The sequence below is a fragment of the Apodemus sylvaticus genome, chromosome 3, assembly GCF_947179515.1.
Source record: "Apodemus sylvaticus chromosome 3, mApoSyl1.1, whole genome shotgun sequence".
Lineage (NCBI taxonomy): Eukaryota > Metazoa > Chordata > Mammalia > Rodentia > Muridae > Apodemus > Apodemus sylvaticus.
Genome location: NC_067474.1, coordinates 100,042,470 through 100,054,719, shown reverse-complemented (window position 1 = coordinate 100,054,719; position 12,250 = coordinate 100,042,470). Strand labels below are relative to the sequence as shown.

The window sequence follows — 12,250 nt, the reverse complement described above, 5'->3', positions numbered from 1 at the left end:
ATGGTACCACCCACAAGGGGCCCTACCCCTTTGATCACTAATTGAGAAAATGCCCCACAGCTGGATCTCATGGAGGCACTTCCCTAACTGAAGCTCCTTTCTCTGTGATAACTCCAGCCTGTGTTAAGTTGACACACAAAACCAGCCAGTAAAGTATCACTTACACACTGTGGTTTGTCAATACTACCATTGTGCTTTTCTTCTGTTCCCCAGACCTGGATGTCCTCATAGATACTATTCTATCCATTACACAGACCACAGAGAGCATCCATGGAAGCAGCTAAAAAAATTGTTCCCAAGGTGCCTGTTGCAAAATTAGACTTCCTTGCCCAGTCACTTGAGACCATTTGCATCACAGCTCAGTCCCTTTTACTGTTATTTGAACTACTACTCTTTCTCTGCAAACACTTAGGCAACTGAGTTTCTCATTTCTCCATTTGGGATGAAGCTCATATAGGGAACTTTCTTCATTTCTGTATTATTCAAACCACATGAAGCTGTAGTTTTCTTCTCGGTAATTCTCCCCTTTATCTTTGACACAAAGACTATAGAATGCCCAATCATTTTACCTGGAGGGTACTGTCCTTTAGTTTCATGTTTTGTTCTTTATAGCGTGTGAATAAGTGTGTGTGTGGGGGGGGGGGTCAGAAAAAGGTGTCAGATCCTTTGGAGCTAGAGTTAAAGTCAGTTGTAAACCACCTGACATGGGCAAATGCTCTTAATTGCTAACCCATCTCTGCAGCCTTCTTAGACTCCCATTTTGAATAAGCAGAGTAGCTAAGGATTTTGTGTTCACTATGTCAAAATGGAAAGTAATTTTATTTAAATGGACTTATGACAACAATGTATATTCATTGGCAATTTATTACCATCATTATTACTTCTGTTTTCAGTAATGATTTTATTATAGTTATTAACTAGCATGACAATATACTTTAATGAATTTCTCAGAGTAGATTTCGAATCTATTACCAAATATAATCGCAACACATAAATAGTATTTAATGTATTAACTCTATGTGTACAGGCAGTGTTCACAGCATATGCTGCCAAGCAAACTGAGGACAGTTCAATCACACAGGTTCTACTGACAGGTTAGGGTGTGGCACAAACTGTAGTGTGGCTGCCTAAACCATTTTACTTAGTAGTAGCCCTGTGCTGGCTGTGTAACATAGGTGTGTGTGCAAGCTTTGGCTGTTACACAAAAATACCACAGACTGGGTATCTTAAGCACCGCAAGTTCACGTCTAGCCATTCTGTACCTTGAAGTCCAAGATCAAGACACCAGGTGATTCTTGGTTTTTTGGGTTTGTTTTGGTTTTTTTTTTTAAGTTGTTTTGTTTTGTTTTGTTTTTTGCTGGATTGTAAAAGGCAACCTCATTTCAGCTAGAAGAAGGGAGGGAAGGAGAGAGGAAGAGATCAAGGAAGGAAGGGAGAGAGAGAGAGAGAGAGAATGTTTCCTGTCTTTTTTCACATTAAGAACACCGAGCCAGACAGTGCTGGCACATGCCTTTAATCCCAGCACTTGGGAGGCAGAGGCAGGCGGATTTCTGAGTTCGAGGCCAGCCTGGTCTACAGAGTGAATTCCAGGACAGTCAGGGCTATACAGAGAAACCCTGACTCAAAAAAAAAAAATGTTTCTGTGTCAGGACCGTACCCTTAAGTTGCTTCCTCAGAGTTCCTGCTTCCAAATAGACCCATATTGGAGAGTGGGGCTTGATCTTCTCACACATTTAAGGACAACACATTCAGTCCATAACACTATCATAGAACCACACAAGAAACCCATTTTACACCCAGAGACCCTGAAGCTCTGAGAAGGTATTTCATACTGGCATCTCTGTCAGAGACAAGTTTCAGGTACGAAGTAATGACAAAAATCTGTGCTTTGTCACCAGCTAGGTGGCTCCCTGAGCATAGCTCAATGCTATGTGACATCCAGACAGTAATTAAGGAGCGATGGAAGTGCTTTGTCGGTGACCATAACGATCATGCTAGTCTGCCTCGTGTAGGCTTGTTCTGAAAGATGTACTCACGAGGAGTCAGCATCACTTCACACTCACTCAGACTGTGTGGCAGGAAACGTGGAAACTGTGACAGATTTCCTGTACATCTAATTCTTGGGAAATGAGTCTTCTTACATTGTCAGACACATTTGTTACTAAAGGCAAAATAATAACCTAATATATGCAAGATGTAAGGACAGAAAGGATAAGGAGTCCTGGCTTAAAATGCTGCTCAGTGTGAATTTAAATGTAATGGGGCAGCCCAAGATACCCATCAAGTAACACTTTAAGTATAGCAAAGACCTTTAAGGCCAATGTAGAGTATGTATAGCTGTATCAATTTGAGCAATAGAAACTATATCCAACCTAGTATCAATACATACCTGTGTATTTGCACAGGGACACTCTTGGGCCTTAGATTCCACAGTTAACGTGTGAGGTTAGAGGTTTGTTTCATATCACCACTAAATAAATTAATCCCACTCTGTGTTGCTCCAGCCTGGGCGTCGGTAGGCAGTTTTAGTTTCGCTTTATAAACAGTAAAGTACATCCTTGGCGTGCCTCTTTGCTTTTTTAAGTCCAAGTATCAAGTCAAGCAAATAAAAGCAGCTTTTGCTTCTAAATGCCCTTCATCCTGTCAGTGAACAAAAACCAGCCAGACTGAAGTCCACTGACTTCAAAAACCTTGAGGAACCTTCTAACATCTGGAGCCTCCCAACCCTAAGTTTTCCCAACTGAACCTCTTATGCAAACAATATAAAATGTATCAACAGCCTTTCACATTTTTGAACCATGCTACAGTCTTTGAAATTTGAACCTACCTGTTTGGTCCCCTTTCCCCCCACACATATGACAACTTAGATATTTTTCACTGTAACAAAGTATAAGAATTAAAAAAAAAAAATGGCAGTCACTGATAAGTGGATATCAGCCCAAAAGCTTTGAATACCCAAGACACAACTCACATATCAAATGATTCCCAAAAAGAAGGAAGGAGAGGGCTCAGGTCCTGGAAAGGCTTGATGCAGCAATGTAGGGGAGTACCAGGACAGAGAAGTGGGAGGGAGTTGATTGGGGAAAGGGCGGAGGGAAGAGAGCTTATGGGACTTATGGGGAGAGGGGAACAGGGAAAGGGAAATTTGGAATGTAAACAAAGAATATAGAAAATAAATAAATAAATAAATAAATAAACAATGTTTTGAGGAAAAGGATATTCCCTGGGCTAGAGCCTGGGAAATGCCAATGTGCTGAATTCGAGAACAGCTAGCCTCGCTGCCTCAGTGCCCATTTGCCTGGATTTAGGAGATACTGTTCTTCTGAATTTGGCATTTATAAAATGATCTGACTGGGAGCGAGTCCATTTCATTCTTCTGTCACTAATTCATTAGAAATGTCAGTCACACAAAGCAACTCAAGAGAGACCATCTGCTTTTCCAAAACCTTAAGAACACAAAGAGCAAAGTGGTTGGTTGTACACCCCAGGTCTGAGAAGGATTGGATATGCGTGGGACAGGGGCAGCCTACAAACACACACACACACAGAGAGAGAGAGAGAGAGAGGCAGACAGACAGAGACAGAGAGACAGAAAGAGAGAGAAAGACATAGAAAGAGACAGAGAGAAACAGAGAGGCAGGCAGGCAGACAGACAGACAGGCAGACAGACAGACAGACAGACTAGGGGCAGAGCCATTCTGCGCTCAGCACTCTCACCTGCTCCCCGGAGCTGGCTGGGCCTTCTGTGTGAGCTCCTTTCCCTGTGATGAATCTGAGGGTATGCCGTGAACACTACAAACAGCAATGGAAACGGTATCCGTTTATGATTTCTTGTTTTTAATAGTAATTAGCCATGCTTTTAAATAAATGTTAATCAGACTACATGGCAACAGGACATTTCTCCAGAAAAGGCCTCTTTTTAATGTTTAAGGCATGTGTAATTTTCAAAAATTATTTCTTCTAGAAAGGGGGTTGCAGCGAAGTTCCCTAATAGCTTTTGTTAATGGGAGGAAGATTGGGAGAGACTGCGGGTCCAGCCCACTCCTGCTGGCCTGGGCACTGCTTGCTAGGACTCCTGCCGGAAGAAGTGCTAGTCCCGAGCCCCGCCCTCCGGAGCTTCCATACTTTAGGGAAGACAGACAACACAAACAAAATAAACAAAATAACTAAAAATCTTAAAGTATAGAGGATAATGAAACATTTTTGCAGAGGAGAGAGAAAAAATAGACAAAGGATTATGACAAAGGATTCTCGTGACACCCTCTTTGTATTTTACTTTGTGAGGACAACAAAAATGTCACTCCATAAAAGTCCCCATTGTTTGGCTCTGTCCACACAGGGACATCTAATTTTTATGGCAACTTAAAAGTAGAGGGTGCAGGATTTAAAGCTGAACAGCTCTTCCTGGTGAGAACACAGCCATGGTGGGTGCTGTGGCTACACAGTTGCCCTTTCTGCTCGCCTAATACTTGGCACGATCTTAACTTCACTGCTGACAAAATTCCATCCCAAAATATTTAAGAGGCTCAGTGAGATGGGAAGGAGCAATAACTCTGGGACTGAGTTCAGGAAAGCTTTTTCGGACTGCATGATGATCTGCCATGCATCATGTAATAAACAAATTGCCTTCATTCTCACAGGAAAAAAAAAGAAATAGAATATGCCCAGGGGCATTTATTGGAACTGTAAAGCTAGCCAAGAAACTTTCCTTATCGTTTTCTTTTTTATTATTTAAAGAAAATATATATCACATTGACTTGCCTTGAGGTAGACAGATCGATTCTACCGGGTGCAAAATTATTCTGTAGAACAGTTGGCAAACTGAAGTTGAATTCAGCGATGTCAGGCATATGTGAAGAAGGAGGCCTGCAGTGATTTGAAGTGACTCATCTGCACAAGGAGAGGATGTTTAATGCCAAAAGGGTGTGTTAGTCTGCCTCACATCTACTCCCTCTTCAGTCTGGAGAAAGTCGCTCAGGTCTCCAGGCACGGAGAGCTTCTGTTCTTTCTGCAGTTTCAGGAGAGGTTCGGGACCTTGAGCCTGCTGTCTGGAACCACACAGCAGTTTTATTTGAGTTTTACAGACATGATACAAGAGGGACAACAAAAGTGATATTTGTGAGAATAACACAAACCTATGCTAGCACATGAGGAAGTCGGTGCGTTGGCTTTAGATTTTAGATTTTGCCACTCTTTATTTGGTTCTATTCTTGAAGTTCCAGTATCTCCCAGGGAATCATATCATCGCAAGGAATCTAACCATCTAAAGGAAGTATGGTCCTATGTAATTTTAAAAAGTATTTTATTTTTTAGCTGTGTTTCTATGTGGGATTTTCATGCATATTTCATTTTGGCTGATCCTTGCCACAAGATAGGTGGTTCCAGGAAGATGAGTTTGTAGGTGCTATAAAGCTCAAAGCAGAATTTTTCCTTCCCTTACTGTTCCCCCTTTCCTCTTTCCCATACTCTTCTCCCCCACCTTCTGTTTTCCTTTTAGATAAAGGGACCTCAATAGTTTGGAAGTGTGTGTGTGTGTGTGTGTTTGTGTGTGTGTGTGGTGTTAGGTAGATTCTCTGAGTTTTACTGAGGCTCTGTGCATATATCTAGGTGAGAGTCTCTCTTTGATGAAAGAAAATCTAGGACAAGGAATAGGGCCTGCTGCTTATTTGAGAATGAATGGCTTGACATTATCAAACAAGGGAACTAGAGAATCAATGTGGAAGAGAGATTCAGAACCCCAGGACCTGTCTATAAAAAAGCATAGCAGCCCTGTGTGCTTCAAATCTATAGCTCTTTAGGCATGCTTCTGTGCACTGCCCATAGCACCTCCACACTGTAAAGGAGTTTTCTAGGAAGGCTTACGAGCAAGGGAGATAAAAGACTTAATTTACTTAAACAATCACTCATAATGCACAGAGCTTAAAGCAGGTAGCTCAAGAGGAGATATAGATCCTGCTATACCACTCCTGGGCATATACCCAGAGGATTCCCCACCATGTAATAAGGATACATGCTCTACTATGTTCATAGCAGCCCTATTTATAATTGCCAGATGCTGGAAAGAACCCAGGTATCCCTCAACAGAAGAGTGGATGCAAAAAATGTGGTATATCTACACAATGGAGTACTATTCAGCCATTAGAAACAATGAATTCATGAAATTCTTAGGCAAATGGATGGAGCTAGAGAACATCATACTAAGTGAGGTAACCCAGACTCAAAAGGTGAATCATGGTATGCACTCACTAATAAGTGGTTATTAACCTAGAAAACTGGAATACCCAAAACATAATCCACACATCAAATGAGGTACAAGAAGAAAGGAGGAGTGGCCCCTGGTTCTGGAAAGACTCAGTGAAACAGTATTCGGCAAAACCAGAACGGGGAAGTGGGAAGGGGTGGGTGGGAGGACAGGGGGAGAGAAGGGGGCTTACGGGACTTTCTGGGAGTGGGGGGGGGCTAGGAAAGGGGAAATCATTTGAAATGTAAATAAAAAATATATCGAATTAAAAAAAAAGAAAAAAAAGAAAGTTAAAAAAAAAGAGTCAAAAGGGACTGGACAGATGTACTATGTCCTCTAAGAAACCATAGATGCAAACCTAGACTACTACATCCAGCAAAACTCTGAATCACCATGGATGGAGAAAATTAAAAAAAAAAAAAAAAGGGACCTTAGGACCTACCTTTCCCCAGTGTCTATAACATTGATCATGAAGGTAGCAAATCACCTTGGGACTGGAATTCTTTACCAGAAACCAAGATTAGTACAAGTCTTTCATGTGTATTGTAAAATGGGAATGCTGGGACTTTGTGGTTCTTACCATGTCATGAGGTCTAATTGAATGGAACTTTTGAACCCAGAGAACTTCAAAGCAGAAATTTTGATGAAGACATATTATTCTTTTTTTTTCTGATTGTTGTGGGTTTTTCTTTTTGTCTTGTTTTGTTTTGTTGTTGTTCCCTGGTGAGGTTTTGATTTCCTTAGAGCTGTGTTTGAGTCTAAAGACAAGCAATCACTGTGTTCACAAACCCACCTTGCTAAGAACCAGGCGTCACTGGGTATGGTCTCAGCTCTGTGAAGGTTGAGGGAGGAAGGTTGCCACAAGTGTGAAGGTGATAGGCTGGCCTATGAGATGAAACCATGATCTTAGAAAAAAATGAGGGGAAAACCAGGGAGGGGTTAGGAGGAACAGCAACAGTGTGTGCACCCAGAAGCATAGGAGCTTCTTTTGTTTGTGACTTTGTTTTTTGGAGGTTTTGGGTTGAGTTGGGTTGGGTTGGGTTGGGTTGGCTTGGGTTGAGTTGGGTTGGGTTGGGTTGGGTTGGGTTGGGTTGAGTTGAGTTGGTTTGGTTTGATTTGGTTTGGTTTCGTTTGCCTGTGCCATCCAAATATGAACATAAAGGGCCAGGACAGTGATAGATAGACTCTTTTCCTGGGTACAGGAGCAACTTCAGCGTGAGCCATGGGTCTGGGTGGTGAAGCTTGTGATAGGCTGTACTTAGCACCCATCTGTACACTCTAGTTCTCCCATTCAAGTAAGAAGAGTTTAGAGATATGACACTCACAATGAATCTATTCCCCCAAAATGCTCATCCTGTAAATACCATAGCTACAGCACCTTCTTTAGATGCTAATGATGTGTTATTTATTCATCCACCATCTCATCCTGTTTGTGGGTATTTCCTTTAAAACGGAAAAAAAAAAGATGTATGTATGAAAAAGTGCTCTAAATAAAATGAAATAAAATGTCATGGTGTGTATAAATGAAACTAGGACATGGTTTATTTTCTAGACACTTTACCTCCAAATCTGAGAACTTTATCAAAACATTCAACAGAGATTGGACACAGTCCATCGTAAGACAAAAATATAGTTTAAAACAAAAATATTGAGCCAAACTCTCTTACCTAAAGTATTTGCTCATTCTGAAGGAGGCGTGCACAGATTGGCATTGGTTCTTTTAACTGTGTGTCATGGGTCAGTGAGGGGAGACACCTGACTGAGTATAAATAAAATGTAATTTAAATGTGCAGTATGAAATTAACTACTTACCAGAAGTTTAGTGTGCAAGGTACACAACAGGGTTGCTCAACCTGGTTGTCATTTCTTTGTCAACAACCTTCACAACTTCATCCCCAGCAACACATTCATTCTCCAATTGGACTAATCGAAAATATCTTCAGACATTGCAAAATGCTCCTGTACAGAGAAGTGAGCAAAATCACCCTGCTGGAATCTGCCATGCAGTGTAAGGCAGAGGTGGTGCAGACCATGACCATGACAGGGTTGAGGCTACGGTGTTGAGAGTGGAGAGACTGGAGAGAAGCTATGCTAGGTAGACCCTTGAAGTTGTTAAGAAATTTTAAGTTAAACTGGGGCTTGCTGATTGGTTTTCCTTTAGTGGTACATAGTCTAACTGGTTTGGGGCTTTAAAGTATGCCCTCTTAATTTCAAAGATATTTAAACTTGTAAATGTACAAAAATCAGAATGTATTTGCAAATGAGAACCTGGGAAGCCTTCAGTCATTCTTATTTTCCACTGCAGATGAAGACCAAATGAGTTCTGAAATCAATATGTTAGAATTAAAAGCATCTAGATTCAATTGGATTGAGCTAAGTTCAGTGTTCCCTATGTATAAATGCCACAGGGAAATTTACTGAAAGAAGAATGCTATAGATGACCCCACATCCATCAAGTTACCATATAGATGGACTTTTTCCTTAACCTTCCTTTCCCTACAGAAGGAAAAAATCCAGTGTATGCTGCACAGTTCGGGCAATTTATACTGTTCTCCAACTCATCTTTTGGGGAGCAAACTTGTGCACAAACACCCATCTTTTTTCAAATACCCATTGAATCTTCCATTTGATCTTAACTTTGTCATCTTCCTTTCTCAAAGGAAGGGACTTGCTAAATTTTATCACATTGGAAAAATCAGACAATATCACATGTTGTTATGTGGGGGTGTCCTTCTCTTCCATCTAGTGTCACCCCAGAGTCTGACTGAGCAACTGAAAGCTATTCACCTAACCATGGATGTGGTCAACTATGATCCTGTGATCACCAAATATTGTGGTCTGGATCATTCATAGAAGTCTTCTAAGAACATTTGTCCTTCGATGAGCTTTCCTTCTCTTTTCACAATACTGATTGTGTCTGCCAATATGACTGCCCAGCAAATTAAAGAACAGGAATATATCAGATCCTAAATTTAACTAGGGATGTACTACAAGACAGATTGAATCATGGGTTAAGTGAAATTTCATATATTTAAATATCAAGTATTTTCAAGCAAACATAAATGTGTAAATCAGAAATGATCTGTGTGGTGAAAATAGTGTTATCACTAAAATCATGTCTCATCCAGGGCAAATAGCTAGTAAACTCATAATAAGTGCTTGATGAATTAATTAAGCCATGTAGGTCAATGTCTTTCCTAGCAACAATGTATAGAGGGCTTTTCAAGGTCATTTTGCCATGTTTTTCTTTTCTTTCTTTTTGACTATAACTCTGAACTTGCATTATTAATTATTCACAAAAATTCCCTTTAAATTAAGCTTCAAGGAAGGTCTCATGAATAGAACACGAATAGCCTGTCTCTCATCCATCTGTAGATGGAAATGAGATGATAGCCCTCATCCTGCTCTAGGGTTCCTTGTAGTATTACAGCAGATCCTAAAGGCACATGGCAAAAATGTCTTCTTTCCGAGAGACTATGCTGAAGCTTTTCTGAATTGATGAAAGATGCAGTTTGTGGCAGAGGGTGGGGGGAAAGCCTAGGTTGTAAATTAAATGGAAGGTGATAGAATATTTAGAATAGAAACGCCTACGTTAGATGTTATTTTTAAAATGAGGAAGGTGTACCAGATGTTCTGTGGGCTCGCTCTTTTTGGTGCATCTTATTTTTCTTTGTTGTTGAGTAGAAACACAAAGTAAATTAAAACTCCTTCACAACTGTGCAACAGAAATAGAGAGCGCCAACAGCACACACGCCGGATAAAGCACTACTGGAAATAATTGTCACAGGCTATTTTTGCAGCTCCATTGTGAATTAGAGTGCAGAAATGTGCATGATAAAAGTGGCATCTGTCATTTCAAAAACAATATAATTTATTTAAAAATGGATCCTTATGCAGTGCTTAGATTGACAGGTCTTTAAATTTTGATGATAATTTTATCACTACCACCTCCAAGGCCAGTATTTTATGTGCTTTTTGCTTTGGGATTTTCCTTGAATTAAAAATTGAACAATCTTATTGCACTGCAGAAGAGATTTCATTACTTTCTGAGGTGACCTTCCAGATTCTATTAGGGCAAGAAAATAGCCCTTAACAACATCACTTAAAAGCTGTCTTCCCATCCCGCCTTCACCCGGTTCCAGCACCTCCAAATGTTCCAGAAACTCTTTGACATTTCTCTTCTCCTTGATTTTCCCAGACAGACTCTGTAATAAGAATGTGTGAAGGTTCTTTGGAAGTCATCTTCGTTGTTCTGCCTGCATCTGTGATTCTGATTCTCACAATATATTATCGCAAAGACTTTTTAAGGATGAGAGCTCGGCCTTGAAGATGAGACCGCTCTATCCTGATTTCTTTGCTATCTTAGCAGACAGCCCACTTCACGTCTCTGCACCTGATGGTTGTCTGGTCATGTTGGCTTCTTGCTCATAAAACACCCCATGGGTCCTATCTTGATTTGTTGCTCAGTTTTAGATATTACGTATGAACTCTAAACCAAATATTAACCAGCTGTTCTCACCTATTACAGATGCAGTGGTGCCATAGAAGGCACTATATCTTTTTATTTTTAAAGAGATAAAAAAATATGTATCGAACTCAGTGTTCACAGCTCAGTTAACTTTTCTGTGAGGAGGGGTATGTTCTTATATTACTTCAGTAATCCTAGAGATAAGACATTACAGATATCAGTGCATGCTTTCATCTGCTCCAGAGTTCCTTAGTCCACTGGCCTGTACCTCATGCTAGGCAAGAAATGATGTAAAACCACTCTCTACAATTTCCATTTGCCTCGAGCCCAACTGTAAACATAACACACACACACAGCTCACACAGGGTTGCTGATTTCTTCAATGCTTTCTCCTCTCTGGAAAGGCCAGATGGGGTAGGAGGAATTTAGAAAGGGATTATGGGAAATCTGGAAGTTGTCTTATATTAGAAGATGAAGAGCAAAAATTGCCTGGAGTGAGGTTGAAAAACAAAGTCTATTTGTCTAAAGAAGAAAAGAAGAAGGAAAGGAGGGAGGAAGGGCAGAAGGAAGGGAAGTTTCACTAATTCGGTGATTATTTCAACTATGGAGTTATATGAAGATGGTGACCAGTGCTTTCTCTATAAATATATGGACATAGAGTCTTAGCAAAAAATAAAATAAGACTTAGAATTCAGACATTAATCTTAGATTAATAGATTTAATTAATGAGAATACCCTCAAAATGAAGATTAGTGTATAGTAGAAGTGGTTCCTTAAGGTCTGTAGATTTTTCCTTAGGAAGCAATAGGAATGAGGAGTCACGAGTGTAGGATGTAGAAACCAAATTCACCTTGATGCACATCTGAGCTTCCTGTCTCAATGCTACCTAAGACTTCTTTCCATTTATTACTTAATTTCTTGATTACCCTCTTTGATTTCCTTATCATCATTTCATGAATGAGGCTTTTAAACTTTATTTTCAAAAGAGGGAGATGACATTAATGTTTGCTTATTTTATCGGGCATATTTTTGTCTCCTTGTTTTCTTTCTTTTGCTGTTAGTCCTCCAATTAAGTCAAAACATTAGCTCCAAGTGAGAAACAATTCCAGATGCACACAAAAGCTTCTCTAGCCAGTGTCAACAAAGATCAGCTTTCAGAATACTTATTCCATAACGGATGTGTGCCTGGGATCCAACTGGCATCACTATGCTGAGTCTTGATGAATATATAGGATTGGTGTTGGTTTTCAAAATAACCCATGTGTATGAATTTTTAAAGTGACATCCTCAGAATTGGAAATTACCTGAATTAGGTGCTATTTTTAAAACTTCTTTCCTTTCCTATTCCTTTGTTTCTTTTGTTTGTTTGTTTGCAGTGAAATATTTCAAATTCCCTTCACTTTGAGACAAGTGATGTTTCTCAGATTTACAAAAAGCAGTAGTTGCTGTGGAATATAACAGACAGTGAGAAAGGTCTGAAACAAGAACTTCTTGTTTCCATACAGAGCAGAGTTACAGCTACCACAGTAGGTGCTTGTGCC

At 40.1% G+C, this 12,250-nt stretch overlaps 1 protein-coding gene across 5 annotated transcripts in view; it reads left to right on the top strand.

Moving 5' to 3' along the window:
- The window catches only part of Slc24a2 (solute carrier family 24 member 2), a 254,322-nt gene that overhangs the window by 52,575 nt on the left and 189,497 nt on the right, over nucleotides 1-12,250 (top strand). The window lies entirely within an intron of this gene.